This window comes from Ornithorhynchus anatinus, unplaced genomic scaffold (genome assembly GCF_004115215.2).
Source record: "Ornithorhynchus anatinus isolate Pmale09 unplaced genomic scaffold, mOrnAna1.pri.v4 scaffold_34_arrow_ctg1, whole genome shotgun sequence".
Classification (NCBI taxonomy): Eukaryota; Metazoa; Chordata; class Mammalia; order Monotremata; family Ornithorhynchidae; genus Ornithorhynchus; species Ornithorhynchus anatinus.
The window spans coordinates 225,621-251,992 of NW_024396782.1; the positions used below are offsets into that span (position 1 = coordinate 225,621).

The 26,372-nt window shown below is 48.2% G+C and overlaps 1 long non-coding RNA gene across 1 annotated transcript; it reads right to left on the bottom strand.

The window, feature by feature from the left end:
- Positions 1-7,673: 7,673 nt before the first annotated feature.
- LOC114808895 lies at positions 7,674-25,933 on the bottom strand. The gene is made up of 2 exons (XR_003756654.1): positions 25,040-25,933; positions 7,674-7,987 (listed from the first exon to the last, which is right to left on the bottom strand). It is a non-coding gene; the product is annotated as an uncharacterized LOC114808895 (long non-coding RNA).
- Positions 25,934-26,372: the final 439 nt, after the last annotated feature.

The following is a 26,372-nucleotide window of genomic DNA, read 5'->3' on the forward strand; positions in this document are numbered from 1 at the left end:
CATGAGGGAGTGATGACAAGGAACGATTTTTCTGGGCTCCAAAGGGATCCCAGTTTATCCCTGGGATCCAGCACTGATCTGGTCGGGGGGACACCAGTCTGTGTTTCTATGTGCCGCATGGATGTGTGTTTTGCGAGATTTGCTTTTCCTATTTTAATCTAGTCAGGGATCCATTTGATGTAATAATCAAGGAGGGTCAATTTGGAGGGGCTAATCACGAGGAGGGAAAGGAAGACATCGTTTCTTTTGTGCCAGGTTGGTCATGGTAATTTTATCTTCTTTCCAGCCTTAAACTGAACCTTCTTTTGCATGTTTTCATATTTCTAGAAAAGAAATTAAAAATCTTTTGACTGACATGGAGACAAGAAAAGAAACTATCGCTTCCTCCCCATCCTGATATGCATGTCCCACACCACCAAGGAAGTGCCAGGGTAAGCCTAGGCCCTGGGAGCTTCAGGTACAGGGTCCCTCCAGGGGTGATGGGGAATCTGGCGCCGTCCTGCTGACTCAGTGACCTCAGTCTCAGCAGTCGAGCTGGACACGGACCGGCCCAAGAGGGTGCTCGAAAGTGGCTCAGGGCCTTCACTTTTATTCATTCAGTCAGTCAGTCGAATTTATTAAGGGCTTTCTTTGTGCAGAGCACTGTATTAAGTGCTTGGGAAAGCACAGTACAACAATAAACAGTGACAATCCCTTCCCACAATGAGCTCATAGTCTGGCCGGGGGGGATGAAGGTGAGGGGGGAAGGGGGAGACAGACATCCATACAAATGAACAGACATCAATAGAAATAAATAAAATTACGGAAATATAAGTGCTGTGGGGCTGGGGGAGGGAGGGAAGAGTAAAGGGAGCAAGTCAGGGCAACAGAAGGGAGTGGTAGATAAGGAAGAGTGGGGCTTAGTCTGGGAAGGCCTCTTGGAAGGAGATGTGCCTTCAGTAAGACTTTGAGGGTGGGGTAGAGTAATTTTCTCGTGGATTTGAGGAGGGAGGGCGTTCCAGGCCAGGGGTAGGACGTGGGCCAGGGGTCATCCTTGAGGCAGGCAAGATGGAGGTGTAGTAAGAAGGTTAGCACCAGAGGAGTGAACTGTTCAGGCTGGGTTGTAAGAGAGAAGCTGGATAAGATAGGAGGGGGCAAGGTGATGGAGTGCTTTAACACGAATGGTGAGGAGTTTTTGTTTGATATGGAGATGGATAGTCAACCATTAGAGATATTTGAGGAGGGGGTTGACATGTCCGGATTGTTTCTGTAGAAAAGGGATCCGGGCAGCGGAGTGAAGTGTGGACTGGAGTGGGGAGAGGGAGGAGGTTGGGAGATCAGCAAAGGGGCTGATGCAGCAATCTAGGCTGGTTAGGATGAGTGATCGTTTTAATGTGGTAGCGGTTTGGATGGAGAAGAAAGGGCAGATTTTAGCAATGTTGTGAAGGTGGGACCGACAGAATTTGGTGACGGATTGAATGTGTGGGTTGAATGAGAGAGCGGAATCAAGGATAACACCATGGTTACGGGGCTGAGAGACGGGAAGGATGGTGGAACCATCTACAGTGAGGGGAAAGTCCGGGAAGGGACTTTGTTTCCTGTTTCTGCTACTATGAGCAGACAGCGTCCCAGGAAAGAAATATCTTTTAAAATACTTTTTTAATGGTATTTGTAAAGCACTTACCTATGGTCCAGGCAGTGTTCTAAATTCTGGACTAGATACAAGCTAATTGGGTTGGACACAGTCCCTATCCCAAGTGGGACTCACGGTTTTAATTCCCGTTTTCCAGATGAAGGAACTGAGGCCCAGAGAAATGAACTGGCTTACCCCAGGTCACAGAGCAGATAAGCAGTGGAACCGGGATTAGAATCCAGGTCACTGGGACTCCCGGGCCCGTGCTCTTTCCACTAGGTCACGTTGCTTCTCAGTACTTGGTGCATAGTATGCGCTTAACAAATACCACAATTAACAATTATTCCAAGTATTAATATTATGATAATTCCTACAAGAAAAGTATAGGATTGTTTCCCCCATTTACCCTCCAAAAAATGATCTTTGTGGGTGGGAGAGATGGTATTTGTTAAACGCTCACTCTGTATCATGCACTCTTCTAAGCACTGGGGTTGATATGAGCTAGTCAGGTTGAACACAATCCCCGTCCCATGCGGGGCTCACAGTCTTCATCTCCATCTTCCAAATGAAGCTATGTAAAGAGAAATGAAGTAAATTGTCCAACATCATCCAGCAGACAGGTGGCAAAACTGAGATTAGAACCCAGGTCATTCTGCCTCAGTTCCTCTTTAGCCTGGCTTCCCCTCTCTTTTTTCTTTTTCTTTGAAATGACATTTCTTAAGCACTTACTCTTTGTCAAGCACTGTTCTAAGCCCTGGAGTAGCTACAAGCTAATCAGGTAGGACAGTCAGTCAGTTGTTGCATTTATTGAGTGCTTACTGATGATGATGGTATTTAAGTGCTTATTATGTGCAAAGCACTGTTCTAAGTGCTGGGGGGGGGATACAAGGTGATCCACTTGTCCCGCGTGGGGCTCACAGTCTTAATCCCCATTTTACAGATGAGGGAACTGAGGCAAAAAAAAGTGAAGTGACTTGCCCAAAGTCACATAACTGACAAGTGGCAGAGCTGGGATTAGAACCCATGACCTCTGATTCCCCGGCCCATGCTCTTTCCACTGAGCCACGCATGCGGAGCACTGTATTGAGCACTTGAGAGGCCTTCCCCGACTAAGCCCTCCTTTCCTCTTCTCCCACTCCCTTCTATGTCGCTGTGACTTGTTCCCTTTATTCATTCCCCAGCCCAGCCTCACAGCATTTATGTCCATATCTGTCATTTATTGATTTATATTATTGTCCGGCTCCCCCTCTAGACTGTAAGCTCATTGTGGGCAGCGAATGTGTCCATTTATTGTTCTGTTGCACGCTCCCAAGTGTTTAGCCCAGTGCTCTGCACACAGTAAACAGTCAGTAAATATGATTGATTGACTCTTCAGCCTGGCTCCCTCACTTTTTTTTTTCTTTTAAATGACATTCGTTAGGTGCTTACTCTGTGTCAAACACTGTTCTAAGCCCTGCAGTAGCTGCAAGTTAATCAGGGTGGACACAGTCCCTGTTGTACATGGGGCTTACAGTCTCCATCCGTCTTTTACAGAAGAGGCAACTGAGGGCCAGAGAAGTAAAGTGACTTGCCCAAAGTCCCACAGCAGACAAGTGGCAGAGCTGCGATTAGAATCCAGGTGCTCTGACTGGCAGGCCCCAGCCCCCAGTCACTAAATTAGGTGGTTTCTCCACAGCCTTTGGGAAGAAGTCACCAGCCAAGTCAAATGGGGTTCAAGCGCCAGCCCAGCACCCTGGCTCGTTGTGAGCAGGGAATGTATCTGCTTATTGTTCTCTTGTGCTCTCCCAAGTGCTTAGCACAGTACTTTGCACAGAATAAGCACTCAATACATATGATCGAATGAATGAACAAGCTAACAGTTTGGCCCAGCTCACCTCAACCCGGGCCTCTTGAGTAACTTGGCCTGGCTCAGGCCCCAGGACGGTCAAATCCATGAATTGGACCCAGTGTGAAAATCTGTTTAGAAGAAACCCCTGGTAAACCTAGGGGAGAAAGGAGGGAAGGAGTGGGTGTTAAATATCATCTGAGGCTGTTTATATTTCCCATCCCTAACCACGTCGTCGATCAGTCCGACAACCATTTGTTACTCAGATTGGACAGTCGATCGTATTTATTGAGCATATTTATTACTGTGTACAGAGCACTGTATTAAGCACTTGAGAGGCCTTCCCCCACTAAGCCCTCCTTTCCTCTTCTCCCACTCCCTTCCGCCTTGCCCTGACTTACTTCCTTTATTCATCCCTGCTCCCAGCCCCCGAACATTTATGTCCATATCTGTCATGTATTATATGATTGTCTGTCTTCCCCTGTAGAATAGAAGCAGTGTGGCTCAGTGAAAAGAGCCCGGGCTTGGGAGTTCTAATCCCAGCTCTGCCGCTTGTCAGCTGTGTGACCTTGGGCAAGTCACTTCACTTCTCTGTGCCTGAGTGACCTCATCTGTAAAATGGCGATGAAGACTGTGAGCTTCACGTGGGATAACCTGATCATCTTGTATCTCCCCCAGCGCTTAGAACAGTGCTTGGCACATAGTAAGCGTTTAACAAATGCCAACATGATTATTATCATTATTATTAGAATGAGCACTTACTGGGTGCAGAGCACTGTACTAAGCTCTTGGGAGACTACACTATAACACCTAGACACATTCCCTACCCACAGTGATCTTACAGTCAAGAGGGGGAGATAGTCATGAATAGAAGTCAATATATTATAGATACATCTATAAGTGCTGTGGGGCTGAAGAAGGGGTGAATGAAGGGGAGCCAATCCCAGTGCTTTTTTTTTTTCTACTGGCATTTGTTAAGTCCTTACTGTGTGCCAGGTACTGTCCCAGTTTGGGAGCAATACAAGCTAATCAGATTGGACACAGTCCATGTCCAAAGTCCAACTGAGGCACAGAGAAGTGAAGCAGTTTGTCTAGTGTCACCTAGCAGGCAAGTGGCAGAGCAGGGATTAGAACCCGAGACCTTGACTCCTAGGCTCATGCTCTAGCCCTTAGGCCACACTGCTTGTCTAAAAGTCATTGATTTTATTTCTCTCTGAACTTTCATTCAATAGTATTTAATAATAATGTTGGTATTTGTTAAGCACTTACTATGTGCAGAGCACTGTTCTAAGCACTGAGGTAGATACAGGGTAATCAGGTTGTCCCACGTGAGGCTCACAGTCTTAATCCCCATTTTACAGATGAGGTAACTGAGGCACAGAGAAGTAAAGTGACTTGCCTGAGATAACACAGCCGACAAGTAGTGGAGCAGGATTAGAACCCAGATCCTCTGACTCCTGGGCCCATGCTTCTTCTACTAGGCCACATTGCTTCTCATTCATCTTGTTCATTTGTCCACTGGAAGCCTAGCAGCAGGTTAGGAAGATGGAGTGATTGGGAGGAAACCACCTATCCTTTCGTTGTCCCTTACCAGGAACCTGCCCCACACCCAATTCGAGCAATTTAACCTAGGCGGCTTGGTATGAGCCAGTAGGGGGAAGTAGAATTTAGGTGTGGCAGCTTCCAATTGAGGTCAGTACCCTAAGGTACCCCCAAAAGAACAACCTGGCCAGATCACAAGACCTCCTCCAAGGTACTTCCCTTGCCTATGGAACTAGAAAACCCGAAAGCGAGGAGGTCAGAGAAGACATTGTGAGGATGCAGTAAAACAAACCGTCAGACAATGCTGTACCCCAGCTGCAAACTGGGAGCCAACTGCTGAGGACAGACCTGCATGGCACCCTGCCTTCAAGAAGGGAGTGGCTCTTTTCGAGCAAGAGCCTTGAAAGGAAAGAGACACAAGCGGAAAATAGTACCGGATCGTGAAAACATTCAGCCTGATAAGACCACCGTAAATACATTTACTACTATTAAAGATGGTGGCTCCACGCTTCGCCAAACAGCAAAGTAAACGCTACACCACCATCCATCCCCCATCATGCCACCTACCCAGCCACAGCAAGCAGCACTGGTCCCGAGGCAGATCAGCCAAACCAAGTAGGAGGAGACAACTTACCCCTTCTGTGCACAGGGCCCATCAGTAGATCCCGTGCTAAGGCACCATGCCCAGCAACTGTGACCGAGGGTGGGTGCCCACTCGGCAGCAAAGTGTCAGGGTAGGGAGTGAGTTCAAGCCTCGTGCTCGGTGCCACAAGCCCTTGCCATGGACTCCCAGGCGTGCCAGTTCCTGGAGGAGTTGAGCAGCAGTGAAGGAGGAGGAAGAGGAGGAAGAGGAGGAAGAGCAAGGGAAGGAGCCGACACCAAAGCCCTCCCACAGACTCTTGCCTCTCTGCTTCACTTCTGGCAACAGCGAGCTGTAGGCAGGAGCAGGGGCTAGTGCCAATTCATGGATCCTCTCCTCTCTCTCTTCCCCTACCCTTCTCTTCTGCACCCTCCAAACCTCTTCTTTCCCCTCTCTCACTCATTCCCTTCCTTAACCTATTTATTGTCCCAACTACTTGTATTCAAAAGGATGCTAAAGTATCTATAGTTGCTTCATTTTGAATGAGTTTATTCATTTTGAATAACGAATATTCACTTGCAAAGACTTCTATAAACGTGCACTGTTAGGCCAGTACACTTTAAGTCCGGAGGACGGATATTATCTATGCTCCCTCCACTGGCCCACAGGGCAGTTAAGCCAGTAAATCTTAGTGCTGATTGATTGGTGTTTCCCATTGAAGGGGCCTCGGTCAGAAGCTCAGGCTGTCCTCTCATTTCTCTTGAGCAACTTCCTTGATACCTATCTGAGACTTGCAGGGGAGTTAGTTTTTTATAGGGCATTTGTTGAGCACTTATGATGTGGCAGGCACTGTATACTAAGCCCTGGGGTCGATACAAACTAATCAGATTGGACACAGTCCCTGCCCCACATGGGACTCACAGCCTTAATCTTCATTTTACAGATGAGGTAATTGAGACACTGAAAAATTAAGTGTCTCATCCGAGATCACACATTAGACAAGCGGCAGAGCCTACATTAGAGCCTGGGCCCTTCTGACTCCCAAGCTCTATCCGCTAGGCCACACTGCTTCTCTAATTCCAGTAGTTGTTGAGGTGGCTGTCTTCTGGGTAGTGCGTAATTCTTTCTCCTCTTCAACCGAAGGCAAGGGTACACTATTGGTGTTAGATTAGAAGGAGTCACCAGTTCTCACCACCGAAGTCCAGGAGAGTGAGTTCTTTCTCCCACACCAGAAGGGACTAATCTGCTCATTACCCAGAATCATTATTCGGATCGAGTAAGCGCCCAGTACAGTGTTCTACATACAGCAACTGCTCAATAAATACCAATGATGAAGTGTTCATGATGTCCGGAGCGTTGTAACTGTACCAGTCGCCTGGAGGGTGTATAAAAGAGACTCGGTTCTTACATTTGAGACATTTAAAATCTAATGGAGAAAAATGGGCACATGGCCAAATATTCAACAGGCAGAATAGGGGTAGGCACCTCTTTTGTGCAGAAGAGTCAAACCAAATGAAACATCTAAGCAGTTGGTACACAAAAAGACATATAATTTAGTGCCGTCTCTCCACGTGACAAATGCCACCATAGAAGAGGCAGAGTGATGACATCACTGTACCGTGTGGCTGCTTCTTAGCAACAGCCATTGCTGTCAGCAGGGATGGGACAAGGGAGAGGGAAGGGGAAAGGATGGGAGGGGAAGGAGGGGATGGTAAAAGTCACAGAAGTGTTGGGAGGAGAGGGGAAGCAAATTGTGGTGGCTAGAGGTCACTGTAACAAGTCAGCACACATCTTTGCCCAGTAGCCCCAGTGGTATGGCAACTATAAAACCTTATGGAAGCTTGAGGAGGCACTTAGGGAATCCTTCTGCCTAGTAGGGTACTATAGGCATGTAGACTTGTCCTCCATAGTCCAAGAAGACACTACTTAAAGTCCATCTGAGAGCGTGTGTGTGGCTGAAAAGGACAATGTGGGATCCACAGTCCCAGCCACATTGGCCCACAAAAAGGTGACCTCTTGTTTGGTTGCTGTACTTCATATTTGCAGATGAAGGTGCTGTCGTCTCTTTCGCCTCCTTGTCTCTCAGCACGCAGAAGGAGTTAAGCAGAAACACCTTCGGGGAGCATCTTGCACAGATTCGTTTTTATTACATTAGTCATTAAGCTTGGGGACTCACATCAGATTTTGATCTGTGTATGATATCTTGCTAAAGCACAGTTCTAAAATACAACCAGAAACAAAATCTAAGAAGCTGTGCTAGAGAGTGTTTTAGTAAAAACAAGCTCAATATACTGGTAAATTCAGTAACAGTAAGGCCCACAATGAAAACCTGAGCCTTTTTCAAAGTATAGTTTCATGAATGCAAGATCAATACTGCAGAAGGTCTATTCATATGGATCCTGAAGAATGGCAAGAAGATATTCCTTAGCTGTGGAAAAAAATGAAAGAAACATCTGTTCAACTTCAAAAAAATCTAAGCTGAAAAATAAAAAAAACCCCTCATTTTCATTGCTTTTGATACTCCAACAATGCCGGCAGATTCTCTCAGTCCAGTCACTGTGTGGAAGAGCATGAGTTGCCATAAATGGTCAGCAGTAGTAGTATTTATTAAGCATCGACTATGTACCGTACTCTATATAGAGATAGGTTCTCTGGCCCCCAAAGAGCTCACCATCTAAGAAGATCAGAGAAAGCAGATCAATCTTACAGCCCCCCTGGATGTACACAGTAAAGGGAAAGGTTTCCCTCCTTCCCCTCTCCCCGAGATCCCTACTCACCCATTCTGCTGCAGCCTGTAAAATTTATTCTTAGTGGGCAACCCCAGAAAGTAGCATGAGATGGGACAGGAAAGGAAAAGAGTGGCGGTGGGGGAGGCTCTCTTTGTGAGTCAGTTGGAGTTCTCCCCGGCTCCAGACAATATGCTGCTCAGAGGAGCTTGGCTGTCAGGTTGAACAAGTAAGCACAATCAGGCAATGCCGGGGGGCAGCCAGGAAGGGAGAGAGATGGTAATAGTAAGAGCACATATTAAGGGCCTACTGTGGGCAAAGCCCGGGGAAAAAGTACAGTATGGATGAGAATTAGGCAAGATGTCTGGTTCCAGAAGGACGACGGGCACTTCTCTGCAGTTTAGGAGGGTGAGTTTGTTTTCCCACACCAGAAAGGGAGAATATTATTTGTTGAATGCTAAAACTGCAGACTCTTAATCATATCATCCTTAACGATGGCATTAAAGCAATTGAATCTAGTTCCACTGAGAGAGAATGAAAGGTCACAGAAAAGTTGTACTTGCCCCATGTTTGAAGCAGAGGATCAGGCTTTCATTCTTTCATTCAATCAATCATATTTATTGAGCGCTTTCTGTGTGCAGAGCACAGCACTCAGTGCGCTTGGAAGAGGACAACATAACATACAACAGACACATTCCTTGCCCACAATGATCTTACTTTACTTATTCCTTTCAATGGAAAAATACAGCACACCTATTAATTCAGTGTTATTTAAAAACATAAATTTATGGTTAAAATAGTTCCCAACTGTATTTTCTAATTACGCAGAATTAAAGATGAATGTTCGGGAAACCAATTTCATTTTGTTTACACACAAAATGGAATTTTAAGATCGATTGAGATTGATTTTATCAGTTTTTGAAACACGGAATCTAATCCATAAAAAGAGAGCAAAATGCACCTGTGTGACGAAAGGTTACATTAAGCATAAAGAATATAAATTCAGGACATACATCTACGTGGACGATACCCAAATCTACATCTCCTTCCCTGTTCTATCTCCCTCCCTCCAGGCTCGCATGTCCTCCTGCCTTCAGGACATCTCCACCTGGATATCCGCCTGTCACCTGAAACTCAACATGTGAAAGGCTGAGCTCCTTATCGTCCCTCCCAAACCCTGTCCTCTCCCTGACTTTCCCGTCACTGTGGACGGCACTACCATCCTTCCCGTCAAACAAGCCCACAACCTTGGTGTCATCCTTGACTCCGCTCTCTCATTCACCCCACATAGCCAATCCATCACCAAAACCTGCTGGTCTCACCTTCACAACATCGCCAAGATCTGCCCTTTCCTCTCCATCCAAACTGCTACCTTGCTGTTTCAAACTCTCGTAATATCCCGACTGGATTACTGCATCAGCCTCCTTTCTGATCTCCCAAACTCCTGTCTCTCCACACTCAGCCTATACTTCACTCTCCTGCCCGGATTATCTTTTTATAGAAACCTTCTAGGAATGTCACCTCTTCTCCTCAGAAATCTCCAGTGGTTGCCTATTCACCTTTGTAGCAAGCAAAAACTCCTCACTATTGGCTTCAAAGCTCTCCAACACCTTGCCCTCTCCTACCTCACCTCCCGCCTCGCCTTCCATAGCCCAGCTTGCACATTCCGCTCCTCTGCCACTAACCTTCTCCCTGTGCCTCGTTCTCGTCTGTCCCACCGTCGATCCCTGGTCCGGGTCCTACCTCTGGCCTGGAATGCCCTCCCTCCTCAAATTCATCAAATTAGCACACTTCCCCTCTTCAAAGCCCTACTAAAGGCTCACCTCCTCCAGGAGGCCTTTCTGGACTAAGTCCCCCTTTTCCATTGATCCCCCTCCCCTCCCCATCACCCCCACTCCCTTCCTTTGCTCTAACCCCCTCCCCACCCCACAGCACTTGTGTGCATATATGTACATATTTATAATTCTACTTATTTTATTAATGTGTTTATATCTATAATTCTATTTTTTGACACTGATGCTATTGAGGCCTGTTTACTTGTTTTGGTATCTGCTCCCCCCTTCTAGACTGTGAGCCTGTCTTGGGCAGGGATTGTCTCTATTTGTTGCTGAATTGTACTTTCCAAGCACTTAGTACAGTGCTCTGCTCGCAGTAAGCACTCAATAAATATGATTGAATGTATGAATGAAAGACAAATGTTAAAGTACTTAACACTCACGCCCTATGCATTGGTTCTTTATTTTTCCAAATATCTACTGGCTCTTGGGGAAAAGTAATTTAAGACTGCACCTCCTAATTCTACTGGGCTGATCTTTCATTCATTTAAGGGTACTTTTGGAGTGCCTCCAGTGGGAAAAGTATTGTACTAAGCCCTGGGGAAGGGTTCAATAGGGGATTCATTAGGATCCCTGGACCTCAGGGGGCTCACAATCTAAAAGAGGGGCAGTGGGGTGGGGGATGAGGACATGAGGAAAGATTGAAATGACCAACCCTCCATTGACCCCACAACTCCCTCCAGTTATCACCCCATCTCCCTCCTACCATAACTCTTCAAAGTCCTGGAGAGAATTGTCCCCACCTCCTGTCTCCACTTTCTCTCCACCGATTCTCTTCCGTCATTCCCTCTGTTCTAGTTTTTTTTTTTAGGTACTTGTTAAGCACTTACTATGTGTCATGCACTGTTCTAAGCACTGGGATAGATACAGTTAACCAGGCCAGATACAGTCCCTGTCCCATATGAGGCTCACAATCTAAGTAGGAGGGAGACTGCTACTTAAAGATGAAGAAACTGAGGCACATAGAAGTTAAGTGACTGGCCCAAGGCTCTGAGCACTCCTTAGCTTGTGAGCCCCATGAGGACAGGCACTGTGTCCCAACTAACTTGTACCTACCCCAGTGCTTAGAACATTGCTTGACACATAGTAAGTACTCAACAAATACCATGAAAACGTGGCAGAGCTGGGATTAGAACCCAGGCCCTCTTGCTCCCATGTCCGTTCTCTTTCCACTAGGCCACGCTGCTTCTCTGGTTTCCAGCCCCTTCACGCCATGGAAACTGCTCTCTCTAACATCATCAGTGACTTTCTTCTTGCCAAATCTGACGGCCTCTACTCCATCTAAATCCTCCCTGACCTCGGCTGCCTTCAACACTGCGGACAACCCCCTTCCCCAGGAAATGTTAGCTAACTTTGGCTTCACTGACACTGTCCTCTTCTGGTTCTGCTCCTATCTCTCTGACGGTTCCTTCTCGGTCTCTTATGCAGGACGCTCCTCTGCCTCTGACAGTTGGGGGACCTCAAGGTTCAGTTCTGGGTCCCCTTCTATTCTTCATCTACACACACTCCCTTGGAGGACTCATTTGCTCCCATGGCTTCAACTACCACTCCTATGCAGATGATATGCAACTCTACCTCTCCGGCCCTGATTTCTCTCCTTCTTTGCAGGCTTGCATTTCCTCTGGCCTTCAAGACATCTCGATACCTGCTCGTTCCACCGATGACTCAAATTGAACATGTTTAAAACGAAATCCTTCACCTTCCCCCCAAATCCTGCCCACCCCCGCATCTTTCCCATCACCTAATAATAATAATAATAATGTTGGTATTTGTTAAGCGCTTACTATGTGCCGAGCACTGTTCTAAGCGCTGGGGTAGACATAGGGGAATTAGGTTGTCCCACGTGGGGCTCACAGTCTTAATCCCCATTTTACAGATGAGGGAACTGAGGCACAGAGAAGTGAAGTGACTTGCCCACAGTCACACAGCCGACAAGTGGCAGAGCTGGGATTTGAACTCATGAGCCCTGACTCCAAAGCCCGTGCTCTTTCCACTGAGCCACCTACAATCCTCCCTATCTCACAAGCCCATAACCGTGGCAAGTTCCTTGATTCATCTCTTTCATTTGACCCACATGTTCAATTTGTCACCAAATCCTGTCAGTTCTACCTTCACAACACTAGTAAAACCTGCCCTTTCCTAACCATCCAAACTGCTAACACATCGCTTAAAGCACTTATCCTACCCTGCATCTGCCTCCTTACTCACCTCCCTGCCTCCTGTCTCTCTCACTACAGTCCACACTTCACTCTGCTGCCCAGATCATTTTTCTTAAAAAAACCTATTCAGTCCATCTTTCCCCACTCCTCATAATAATGTTGGTATTTGTTAAGCGCTTACTATGTGCCGAGCACTGTTCTAAACGCTAGGGTAAACACAGGGGAATCAGGATGTCCCACGTGGGGCTCACAGTCTTAATCCCCATTTTACAGATGAGGTAACTGAGGCACAGAGAAGTTAAGTGACTTGCCCACGGTCACACAGCTGACAAGTGGCAGAGCTGGGATTTGAACTCATGACCTCTGACTCCAAAGCCCGGGCTCTTTTTCACTGAGCCACGCTGCTTCTCTTCTTCTGCTTCTCCTCATGAACTTCCAGTGGTTGTCCATCCACCTCTGCATCAAACAGAAACTCCTTACCATCACTGAAAGCACTTAATCAATTCACCCCCTCCTACCTGATCTACTACTGATCTACTACTCTCACTGATCTACTACAGCCCAGCCCGCACGCTTTGCTCCTCCAGTGCCCGCTTGCCCACTGTGCCTTGACCTCATCAGTCTCGTCGCCAACCCCTTTCCCATGACCTCCTCTGGCCTGGAACTCCTTCCCCTTCCATATGTGTCACACCTCCACTCTCCCCACCTTCGAAGCCTTATTAAAATCGCATCTCCTTCAAGAGGCCTTCCCCGACTAAGCCCCCTTTTCCCTGACTCCCTTCTGCCGTCATCTACGCACTTGGATCTGAACCCTTGGAGCTCTTGGTATTTACCCCACTCTCAGCCCCTCGGCCCTTATGTTCATAGCCATAATTTATTTATGTATATTCATGTTTGTCTCCTCTTCTAGACGGTAAGCTCGCTGTGGGCAGGGACCGGATCTACCAACTCTGTTGCACACTATTCTCCCAAGGGCTTAGAAGAGTGCACTGCACACCGTAAGCACTCAATAGATACCACTGACTGATCGATAAAGACAGCACAAAGACACAAATATAGATTTTGCTATTGACAGATAACCACCAGAGATGGCATTTTTTGAACCGGAATACAATTTGAAGAAACTCTCAAAAGGAATAAATTTACTTTCCGCTCGCAGATACGATCATCCTCATTACTTAACACAGCCTGATGCAACTGCAGAGCCCTGGATTGCTTACGGCCTGCTGGATTGCTCATGGTGCTGGGGGAAGGGGAGGGGCGGGGTGTGACCCGAACTTTCTTTTTCTACTTCAAAAATTGACTCCCGAAATGTGTATGCACCGTCTGCCTTCCACAGTGCGGGGGAAGTACGCATCTCCTGCCTTCCGTGGTGCGAGCTGTTCTTTATCTCCCTCCTGACCCCACCTCTGCCTTCTAGACCGATTCTGTCACCTTTCCCTCCTTCCTAATCTCATTCCTTTCTCCTGCGCTGTGTTTGGGAACTTCAACCACCATGTGGAGTTTGCTCTGAATCCACACACACACACACCGATGACTCAAATTGAACATGTCTAAAACGAAATCCTTCACCTTCCCCCTCAAATCCTGCCCACCCCCGCATCTTTCCCATCACCTACAATCCTCCCTATCTCACAAGCCCATAACCGTGGCAAGTTCCTTGATTCATCTCTTTCATTTGACCCACATGTTCAATTTGTCACCAAATCCTGTCAGTTCTACCTTCACAGCACTAGTAAAACCTGCCCTTTCCTAACCAACCAAACTGCTAACACATCGCTTAAAGCACTTATCCTACCCTGCATCTGCCTCCTTACTCACCTCCCTGCCTCCTGTCTCTCTCACTACAGTCCACACTTCACTCTGCTGCCCAGATCATTTTTCTTAAAAAAACCTATTCAGTCCATCTTTCCCCACTCCTCATGAACTTCCAGTGGTTGTCCATCCACCTCTGCATCAAACAGAAACTCCTTACCATCACTGAAAGCACTTAATCAATTCACCCCCTCCTACCTGATCTACTACTGATGTACTACTGTAAGCCCGTCAAACGGCAGGGACTGTCTCTATCTGTTGCCGACTTGTTCATCCCAAGCGCTTAGTACAGTGCTCTGCACATAGTAAGCGCTCAATAAATACTACTGAATGAATACTACTCTCACTGATCTACTACAGCCCAGCCCCCACTCTTTGCTCCTCCAGTGCCCGCTTGCCCACTGTGCCTTGACCTCATCAGTCTCGTCGCCAACCCCTTTCCCATGACCTCCTCTGGCCTGGAACTCCTTCCCCTTCCATATGTGTCACACCTCCACTCTCCCCACCTTCGAAGCCTTATTAAAATCGCATCTCCTTCAAGAGGCCTTCCCCGACTAAGCCCCCTTTTCCCTGACTCCCTCTCCCTTCTGCCGTCATCTACGCACTTGGATCTGAACCCTTGGAGCTCTTGGCATTTACCCCACTCTCAGCCCCTCGGCACTTATGTTCATAGCCATAATTTATTTATGTATATTCATGTTTGTCTCCTCTTCTAGACGGTAAGCTCGCTGTGGGCAGGGACCGGATCTACCAACTCTGTTGCACACTATTCTCCCAAGGGCTTAGAAGAGTGCACTGCACACCGTAAGCACTCAATAGATACCACTGACTGATCGATAAAGACAGCACAAAGACACAAATATAGATTTTGCTATTGACCAATAACCTCCAGAGATGGCATTTTTTGAACCGGAATACAATTTGAAGAAACTCTCAAAAGGAATAAATTTACTTTCCGCTCGCAGATGCGATCAACCTCATTACTTAACACAGCCTGATGCAACTGCAGAGCCCTGGATTGCTTACGGCCTGCTGGATTGCTCATGGTGCTGGCGGGGGGGGGGGGGGGGGGGCGGGTGTGTGACCCGAACTTTCTTTTTCTACTTCAAAAATCGACTCCCGAAGTGTGTATGCACCATCTGCCTTCCACAGTGCGGGCGAAGTACGCATCTCCTACCTTCCGTGGTGCGAGCTGTTCTTTATCTTCCTCCTGGCCCCACCTCTGCCTTCTAGACCGATTTTGTCACCTTTCCCTCCTTCCTAATCTCATTCCTTTCTCCTGTGCTGTGTTTGGGAACTTCAACCACCATGTGGAGTTTGCTCTGAATCCCCTGGCCACCCACTTCCTCACCCTACTCAACTTTGCTGATTGCTTACCTAACTCCACCTCTCAGCCAGATACAGGTTCAATAGCATCTCTAGACAATGCCCCATCTCTAACCTTACCAACTCTGACCAACTCTTACCCAACCACAGTCTTCTAACATGTCATCCTGAACCCCCCTGCCCCCAGAAATCCATGACATCTGCACTCTGGACCCACTCATCCTGTCCCAAGCTGTCATATTCCTCTCATCCACCTCCTCAACAACTCCCTCAACACCAAAAAGCTTCCTGACCCCCTTGTCCCTCTGTCACTCTTGCACCAGCAACCCCCTGCCCTGGATCACCTCCACTGTCCACTTGCCCCGTTTCTGGGCTTGGGCAGCTGATCCCAGCTGGTGAAAATTCAGACACCAGGTTAACTTATGCCCTATGGAATTCACTCTGACCTGCTCTATTTCCTGTCACTCGTCTGCTCAGCAACTATTTCATTCCTTGCTCACTGACCCCCACGCCTGCAGCCTCACCAACTATTGCCAACTTCAACTCCTTCTTGAAGCCTCCAGTGCTCCCACTGCCTCTCTCCCAAAGTCCTGCTGATCTCACCAACTTCTTTCAGGGTAAAATAGAAACCACTGGGCATGAACTTTGCAAAGTTCTTCCTTCCCTTTCTCACAGCTCTACTGTCTCCTCTTCCTTCTCTTCCACCTTCCCTGCTCACAGGAAGCTTACACTCTAGGGGAGGAGACTGACAGGGGAATCAAAATAAATCAAGTGAATGTTCTATAAGAATATTAGTCGTACACGAATTGCATTTTCAATGGATAATACCTACATCGTAAAGGCAGTTGACTAAAAATAAACACAGAACCCTAGACGCAGATGATGGGTTGCTACATTCAGGATAGGGATAATTACCTGGGTAAGTATTGCTGTAAAAGGTGGGATTTTAAGAGGCCTTCAGAGGTGAGGAGGATTAAGGTCTGGTGGAGTTCAGGGCAGGGGTCAGGGAGAGAAGGGAGCTCTCAGTTTCAGGGACGGTATGAGTGAGCTGAGCTGAGAGCACAGGTTGGAGGTCGGCTCGGGTGGAACAAATACTTCAAGCAGGGAATGTACGGGAAAATTGAGGCCCAGAGAAGGTGAGTGTGATTTACCCAAGGTCACGCGACAGACAAATGGCAGAACCGGAACTAGAACCCGGGTCACCGGACTCTTGGGTCCGTGCTGATTCCACTGCGCCCCACTGGTTTGGAGGAGAAAGATGATATGTGCCAAGCGAGGTTTCAGGGAGATGGTCTGGGCCGGAGTGCCATTTTACCAATCAATCAGTGGTATTCATTGAGTGCTTTCTGTATTCAGAGCTCTGTACTAAGCCCTTGGGAGAGTACAATACGTGTTCCCTGCCCGAAACAAGCATTTACAGTCTAGAGGACTGTAAGGACTGTAGAGTTCTTAAGTAAGCGTTGTTGCATCCACTTCATCCAGCCATCAGAATCGAAAGCCAAGGTAGATGTCTCACTTAAGATTTTTGGCTTTGATTGACTTAGGTCCGAATAGCTGCCTGATATAGTTCGAAACAGCACTTCATGGCAAATGTATAAGGATGTGAGTTGTTTTAAAAGTTACAAAAAGTCGCTTGAAATATTAAATTATCTGGGATCACCAAGATTTCATATTTCTCTGTTCTAATCCTCAGAAGAGTTAGGGCATCTTGAGGATTAAATTCTTTCACAGCGTATCCTGCTAGTTCTATAAGGTGATGAAGATGCCTTCCATATTGAACTGTTGTAGTGTAATTTAGGCTCGTTTTAAGTGGAATGCCTATAAAAATAAGAGTGAATACTAAACATACTGTTAATTGAACAGATCATCTTTGCATGCTAAAGAGAACATTCCAATGAAAACCCCTAAAAGAATATTCTCTATTCATTAGCAGCTTCTCTCACAAAATTGAAATTTCATATGAGGATTTATTAGAAAATCTTTAGAAAGATAAATCTAGATTATATCATCTTAGAGTTTATTTACTAGAGAAGGAGCATGGAGTAGTGGATAGAGCACGGGCCTGGGAGTCAGAAGGTCCTGGGTACTAATTCTGACTCTGCCACTTGTCTGCTGTGTGACCTTGGGCAAGTCACTTCACTGGGCCTCACTTACCTCATCTGTAAAAAGGGGATTGAGACTGTGAGCCCCACGTGGGACAGGGGCTGTGTCCAACCCGATTTGCTGGTCACCATCTCAGCGCTTAGTACAGTGCCTGGCACATACTAAGCACAGGGCTTGGCCCATAGCAAGTGCTTAAGAAATACCATTATTATTCTCATCAGGCTGTTAGCAATCATCAGCACAAACATTTATTAAGTTCTTATTCTTAATAACTCTAATGCACCATACTACAGAAAATACATAGAAATCGATGAAGTCACCGAGAAGCCACTTGGAGGTATCTGTTCAAAATGGCGTAAATGGTCTGTGTTAATTGGCACTAAATGTAGTTATTTTGGTCATATGAATTCACACAGAGATAGCTATTCTTCATAATCGAAGACCCAGCTACCGATAGTGATGTTTTATCCTTGTGTCTGGCTGAAAAAGTGCTGAACATAAACCAAAGGTAGGTGGAGCGCTTTTTTTTTTGGTCCCCTGCTCCGCTGAGTTGAACAGTGTCTTCCTCAGTATGGCCACTTGGACAACAAGAGTGTTGCCAAAAGCCACTACGGCCTCTTCGGCAACTGAGAGCCCAATATAAAATTCCTGATTGACACTGGACTTGAGTTTAGGGTGGCAGGGTGAAAACTGCACTCAATTTGTCCTTACAGGAGTGGTGATGGACAAATCCTCACTCTTGGCTTCAAAGCTTTCCATCACCTTGCCCCCGCCTACCTCACCTCCCTTCTCTCCTTCTCCAGCCCAGCCCGCACACTCCGCTCCTCTGCCGCCAATCGCCTCACGGTGCCTCGTTCTCACCCATCCCGCCGTCGGCCCCTGACCCACGTCCCACTTCTGGCCTGGAATGCCCTCCCTCCTCACGTCCGCCAAACTAGCACACTTCCCCCATTCAGAGTCCCACAGAAGGCTTACCTCCTCCTCTCCCAGACTGAGCCCCTCTTTTCCTTTGCTCCTCCTCCCCTCCCCATCACCCCGACTCCCTCCCTCTGCTCTACCCCCCTCCCCGTCCCACAGCGCTTGTGTATATATGTTCATATTTATTATTCTATTTTATTAACAATGCGTATATCTCTATAATTCTACTCATTTATATCGATGCTCCTGATGCCTGTCTACTTGTTTGGTTTGGTTTTGTTGCTGTCTCCCCCCTTCTAGACTGGGAGCCCGTTGTTGGGTAGGGATTGTCACTATCTGTGGCCGAACTGTACTTTCCAAGCGTTTAGTACAGTGCTCTGCACACAGTAAGCACTCAGTAAATACGACTGAATGGGTCAACGAATAATGGGACGAGATGGAAAAGACACACTCTCTTTCCTGGGCCTCCCAGAGCTAAGCCACATATGTACAGAAGTGCAGGAGAAGAGCTCCTGGACGGCAGGGATTGGGTCTTCCTACCGTATTGGCCTCTCCCAAGTACTCGGTACACTGCTCTGCACACGCTAGGCCCTCAAGAAATGCCAGTGGTTGACTGATAAATACTGAAGCCAGAACATGTAGAACTGTCAGAAAGAAAGTTGATTACCAACTCAATTTCTCCTGTGTAAAATCGGAGGACCTTAAGAAATGTCATTATGGTCCACTGGTCCACTAGATGCTGTTGGTCCACCTAGCTCAGTTCTCCAACAGTAGCCACAGGATGCTTGAAGGAACAGGGTGATGATTACCCTCATTTTGCGATGTATTCATTCATTCAATAGTATTTACTGAGAGCCTACTATGTGCAGAGCACTGTACTAAGCGCTTGGAATGTACAATTTGGCAACAGATAGAGATAATCCCTGCCCAATGACAGGCTCATAGTTTAATCGGGGGAGACAGATGGGCAAAAATAAGACAACATAATCACGATAAATAGAATCAAGGGGCTGTACACCTCATTAACAAAATTAATAGGGTAATAAAAATATATACAAATGAGCACAGTCCTGAGGGGAGGGGAAGGGAGAGGGGGAGGAGCAGAGGGAAAGGGGGCTTAGCTGAGGGGAGGTGAAGGGGGGAAGGGGGAGGGAGCGGAGGGGGAGCAGAGAGGGAGCAGAGGGAGCCGAGGGAAAAGGGGTAGCCCAGTCTCGGAAGGCGTCTCGGAGGAGGTGAGCTCTCATAAGGACTTTGAAGAGGGAAAGAGAGTTAGTTTGGCGGAGGTGAGGAGGGAGGGCATTCCAGGAGAGTGGTAGGACATGGGCCAGAGGTCGACGGCGGGATAGGCATGAACGGGAGACAGTGAGGAGGTGAGCGGCAGAGGAGCGCAGCATGCAGGGTGGGCAATAGAAAGAGAGAAAGGAGGTGAGGTAGGAGAGGGCAAGGTGATGGACAGCCTTGAAGGCCAGAGTGAGGAGTTTTTGTTTCGTGCGGAGGTTGATAGGCAACCACTGGAAGTTTTTAAGGAGGGCAGTGACATGCTGTCACCTGTCGCCGGGGACAGGTTCCTTCGGAATCGGCGCGGGAGAGAGAGAGAGAGGCTGGAGATGGAAAACCTGAGTTTCGTATAGAATTTATTCCGCGGGGCGGATTGAATTAATTAATTATTTAGACGCGACAGTCGGCCTTCCCTTTTGGGGGAAATGTGGTGTTAAAGCTTCCCCTTTGGGAGGAATTTGGTGTTAAAGCTTCCCTGATGGGAGGATTACACTAGTATGTTACTCGAGTGTGGGCGGACACCAGGGCCCGCCCAGGAAGAGCTCGTTAATGGTTTACTCACAACATGGTGAGGCGGCTAGTTCCCACCATGTGCGCACCCACTTGGGAGGAATCCACTTAAGCGTTCAATCTACTTATGCGCCGACCCCATTTAGGCCTTAGACTTACTTATGTGCTACACACTCGTGCGTTAAACTCACTTGCGCGTTACACTCGCTTGTACACTACCCACTTACGCACTAAACTCACATGTGCATTATACTCACTTATACATTGCCCGCTTCATTCAATAGTATTTATTGAGCGCTTACTATGTGCAGAGCACTGTACTAAGCGCTTGGGATGAACAAGTCGGCAACAGATAGAGACAGTCCCTGCCGTTTGACGGGCTTACAGTCTAATCGGGGGAGACGGACAGACAAGAACAATGGCACTAAACAGCGTCAAGGGGAAGAACATCTCGTAAAAACAATGGCAACTAAATAGAATCAAGGCGATGTACAATTCATTAACAAAATAAATAGGGTAACGAAAATATATACAGTTGAGCGGACGGGTACAGTGCTGTGGGGATGGGAAGGGAGAGGTGGAGGAGCAGAGGGAAAAGGGGAAAATGAGGCTTTAGCTGCGGAGAGGTAAAGGGGGGATGGCAGAGGGAGTAGAGGGGGAAGAGGAGCTCAATCTGGGAAGGCCTCTTGGAGGAGGTGATTTTTAAGTAAGGTTTTGAAGAGGGAAAGAGAATCAGTTTGGCGGAGGTGAGGAGGGAGGGTGTTCCAGGACCGCGGGAGGACGTGACCCAGGGGTCGACGGCGGGATAGGCGAGACCGAGGGACGGCGAGGAGGTGGGCGGCAGAGGAGCGGAGCGTGCGGGGTGGGCGGTAGAAAGAGAGAAGGGAGGAGAGGTAGGAAGGGGCAAGGTGATGGAGAGCCTTGAAGCCTAGAGTGAGGAGTTTTTGTTTGGAGCGGAGGTCAATAGGCAACCACTGGAGTTGTTTAAGAAGGGGAGTGACATGCCCAGATCGTTTCTGCAGGAAGATGAGCCGGGCAGCAGAGTGAAGAATAGACCGGAGCGGGGCGAGAGAGGAGGAAGGGAGGTCAGAGAGAAGGCTGACACAGTAGTCTAGCCGGGATATAACGAGAGCCCGTAATAGTAAGGTAGCCGTTTGGGTGGAGAGGAAAGGGCGGATCTTGGCGATATTGTAGCTCTTATACACTAAGCTCACATATGCGTTACACTCATACATTACCCACTTATGTATTTAACCCAGTTATGTGTTACACTCACCCGTCCCGCGACCCTGTCTCTGTGTGTTGTTCCTGGTGGCAGAATGGCGTCTGGTGCTCGGGACAGGGAGAGACACGTGGGTGGCCGTTGCTACCGCTGTGATCTTCCCAGAGAGAGACCCGAGCACCAGAGGCAACAGGTATTTATTACCTTTGGTTTGGGTGGTCCCCACTTCCTTCCTGTTCAATCTCTGCCCCCTTCCGCTCCCTTCCCTTCCATACCTTATTGGGTGGGCACGGAGTTGAGGGACACCTATCTTCCCGTCCTGCCTCCTCTGGCCAGAGAGGTTACGTCACTGATGGCATTTTGACCTTTGGGTAGCAGGTGCCCAGGTCCACCTTGGCACACATGCCCAGAGCGTTTCTGCAGGAAGATCATCCGGACAGCGGATTGAAGAATAGACTGGAGTGGGAAGAGACAGGAGGAAGGGAGATCAGAGAGAAGGCTGACACAATAATCCAGCCGGGATATTATGAGAGCTTGTACCAGCCCGATAGCTGTTTGGATGGAGAGGAAAGGGCGGATCTTGGCGATATTGTAAAGGTGAGACTGGCAGGTGTTGGTGACGGATTGGATGTGTGGGGTGAATGAGAGACCTGACTCAAGGATGACACCAAGGTTGCCGGTTTGAGAGACGGGAAGGATGGTCGTACTGTCCACAATGACGGGGAAGTCAGGAAGAGGACAGGGCTTGGGAGGCAAGATAAGAAGCTCAATTTTGGACATGTTGAGTTTTAGGTGCCGGGCAGATATCCAGGTGGAGACGTCCTGGAGACAGAAGGAGATACGAGGCTGAAGGGAGGGGGAGAGAACAGGGGAGGAGATGTCGATTTGGGTGTTATCTGCATAGAGATGATAGTCGAAGTCGTGGGAACGAATGAGTTCACCAAGGGAGTGAGTATAGATGGAGAATAAAAGAGGGCCAAGAACTGACCCTTGAGGAGCCCCTACAGTTAGTGGATGGGAGCGGGAGGAGGAGTCCGCGAAGGAGACCGAGAATGAGCGGGCAGAAAGATAAGAGGAGAACCGGGAGAGGACAGAGTCCGTGAAGCAAAGGTGAAATAAGGTGTGGAGGAGAAGGGGATGGTCGACAGTGTCATAGGCAGCTGAGAGGTCGAGGAGGATTAGGATAGAGTAGGAGCCATTGGATTTGGCAAGAAGGAGGTCATGGGTGACCTCTGAGAGAGCAAGTCTCGGTAGAGTGGAGGGGATGGAAGCCAGATTGGAGGGGGTCCCGGAGAGAGTTGGAGTTGAGGAATTCATGGCAGCGAGTGTAGACGATTCATTCTAGGAGTTTGGCAAGGAAGGGTACGAGGGAGATAGGGCGATAACTGGATGGGGTAGTGGGGTCGAGAGAGGGTTTTGTTAAGGTTGGGGGAGACATGGGCATGTTTGAAGGCAAAGGGGAAGAAGCCATTGGAGAGTGAGTAGTTCAAGATAGAAGTTAAGGAGGGGAGGAGGGAAGGGGCGATGGTTTTTATAAGGTGAGCGGAAATGGGGTCCGAAGCACAGGTGGAGGGGGTGGCACTTGCGAGGAGGGAGGAGATCTCCTCTGAGGATACAGCAGGGAAGGATGGGAAAGTAGGGCAAAGGGGGCTCCAGAAGCGGAACAGGTGAGTCTGGAGAGAGCACAGCCCTGGGAGTCAGAAGGACCTGGTTCTAATCCTGGTTCCGCCACCAGTCTGCTGGGTGACCTCGGACAAGTCACTCGATTTCCCTGCCCCTCACTCTCCTCATCCGTTAATGGGTACTGACACAAGCCCCGCCCTCAAGGAGTTTACAGTGTAATGGGAGGCCCTGAAACTGAAATCAATTAGCAGGTAAGGGGAAGCAACCGCGATTAAAGACACAACTGCCATGGGGGCGATGGGGTGGGAGAGGACTCGAGTACATAGGTGATGTTGTATGTTTGCAACTTTCCACACTAGCATCAGAATTCAGGATGGATTCAATTATTATCTCTCGGTCCATTATCTGTTTCTGAAACTCATTATGGTCCTTGTTAAGCCCTTACGATGAGCCAAGCACTGAACACTGGGGTAAATAAAAGTTAATCGGGGCCTCACAATTTCAATCCCCATTCTACAGATGAGGTCCCTTTGGCACAGAGAAGTGAATTGACTTGCCCAGGATCACACACGGCAGACAAGCGGTGGAGCCGCGATTAGAAGCCAGGTCCTTCCGGCCCCTGCTCTATCCACTAAGCCTCACCCCTTCTAAACTAGTAGGCTATATAAATGTAGGCCATATAAATGTTTTTCCTAGACTGAGAAATTCACAGACCTGCTCAGAAATTCATTAATTCATTCATTCATTCAATAGTATTTATTGAGCACTTACTATGTGCAGAGCACTGTACTAAGCACTTGGAATGTACAAATCAGTAACAGATAGAGACAGTCCCTGCCCTTTGACGGGCTTACAGTCTAATCGGGGGAGACAGACAGACAAGAACAATGGCAATAAATAGAATCAAGGGGAAGAACATCTCATGAAAACAATAGCAAATAAATAGAATCAGGGTGATGTACATCTCATTAACAAAATAAATAGAGTAATGAAAATATGTACAATTGAACGGATGAGTGCAGTGCTGAGGGGATGGGACGGGAGAGGGGGAGGAGCAGAGGGAGATGGGGGGAAAAGAGGGTTAAGCTGCGGAGAGGTGAAGGGGGGGAAGGCCTCTTGGAGGAGGTGAGTTTTAAGTAGGGTTTGAAGAGGGGAAGAGAATTAGTTTGGCGGAGGTGAGGAGGGAGGGCATTCCAGGACCGCGGGAGGACCTGGCCCAGGGGTCGTCGGCGGGATAGGCGAGAACGGGGGATGGTGAGGAGGTGGGCAGCAGAGGAGTGGAGCGTGCGGCGTGGGCAATAGAAAGAGAGAAGGGAGGAAGAAAGAGAGAAGGGAGGAGAAAGAGAGAAGGGAGGAAGAAAGAGAGAAGGGAGGAAGAAAGAGAGAAGGGAGGAAGAAGTTCCCAGCGGTACGCTCTTCGAATTCAGGAGTGAAACCAGCAGCCGTAAGAACTATCTTAGAACTCAAGAACTCAAACATTTCCCCCTTTTAAATAGTTACCAAACAATAAAGACTGGGGGTTGGAATCGTATTTAGGTTTTTCAGAAGAACCAAGGGCTTGGGAGTCAGAGGTCATGGGTTCTAATCCTGCCTCCACCGCACATCAGCCGTGTGACTTTGGGCAAGTCACTTCACTTCTCTATGCCTCAGTTCCCTCATCTGTAAAATGGGGATGAAGCCTGTGAACCCCACGTGGGACAACCTGATCACCTAGTATTCTCCCCTACCCCGGTCCCAGCGCTTAGAACAGTGCTTGGCAGAGAGTATGCGCTTAACTAATACCATCATTATTATTATCTTTTTTTTTGCGTAAGACAAATAACGTGTTAAACTCAAAATATAGAGAATGGTTCCTTGATATCAAAGTATTTTACAAGGGTTTTTTCTTTTTTTCTTCAGGCCTGGTATAATATACGCCTACGAAGTTACACGTTAGATCTTGAAATATAGTTGAAATATATTTACCATCTGCCCTTATCACCATAGCTCCAACAACCCCTCTGCGGGACAGAATCCTCTGTAGGACTGCTTCGGACCCTCGCTATATAACAGATGAAAGACAGCAGTGAAAGTTAATTAACCAAAATAACTTGTTGGGGGATAAACACTTTCCTTTTTCTCCAACTTGAGAATAAATTGTCCGTTGCAAAGACATCTCAGTCCGATTCTCATGAAAACATGGTTTAACTTTAGTCGAGGAGTTATCCGGAGCCTCGGTGTCTTCCGGTTTCTGGAAAACCTCCTGGAACGCTGTAGTCGCGATTTTGGAAGAGACCACGCGTCGATCAATCAGATCCTACGAGTCATCGGGTCGCTGATGGGAAATAGGGAATTCGGCTCTGGGGGAAGCAGATTTTCTACCATTTAAAGGAGAATATTTTGACAGCTATTTAGGACCGTACACCTTGCAAATCGATGTGCATATAGGTTCGCACACGCACCTAATCATCATCATATCTTTCAGGGTTTCTCTATGCGTAGTATCTCGTTTCTGCGCGCCGGTGGGGTTGGGTTAGTTAGTCTTTCCTTCCCGGTCTACCACGGACTTGGGGAATTAACCACAGTTTAGCGCGAAAGCTTCCTAGGTCAGATCAAATTCCGCCTTGATTTAACAGCGATAGAGAATGAGCAGAGGAAAGCCCAGAAAGAGAAGAAATGAGATCTTGTGAACGGGGGATGCTTAAAGCTCGGGGACCTGGGGTCGACTTTCTAGCCGGTATGGTTACGCGGGGCCCGTTGGCGAAGATGAGCGGCGCGGCGCGGTTGCGGGGTTTCTCCGGGCTTGGCTGCGGTGGCTCAGTGGCAAGAGCCCGGCCGGGCTCGGGAGTCGGAGGACGTGGGTTCTCCTCCCCGCTCCGCCACTCGTCTGCTGGGTGACCTCAGGCGAGCCGCTTGACTTCTCTGTGCCCTCAGTGACCTCATCTGGGAGATGGGGATAACGACCGTGAGCCCCACGTGGGACAACCTCATTCCCTCGGATCTACAGGTTTGGGCGCGCCGTCAGCGTTTGAGAAATACCCCGGAGAAGTAGCCGTGGCTCAGTGGAAAAGGCGCGGGCTTGGGAGCCAGAGGTCATGGGTTCGAATCCCCACTCCGCCACTCGTCAGCTGCGTGACTTGGGGCGAGTCATTTCACTTCCTCTGGGCCTCAGTGACCTCATCTGGAAAACGGGGATGAAGCCCGTGAGCCCCATGGGGGACAACCTCATCACCCTGTATTCCACCCCGCCCCCCCTCCTCCAAGGCTTAGAAGAGTGCTTGGCGCAGAGTAAGCGCTTAACCGAGGTCTTTAGCATCAC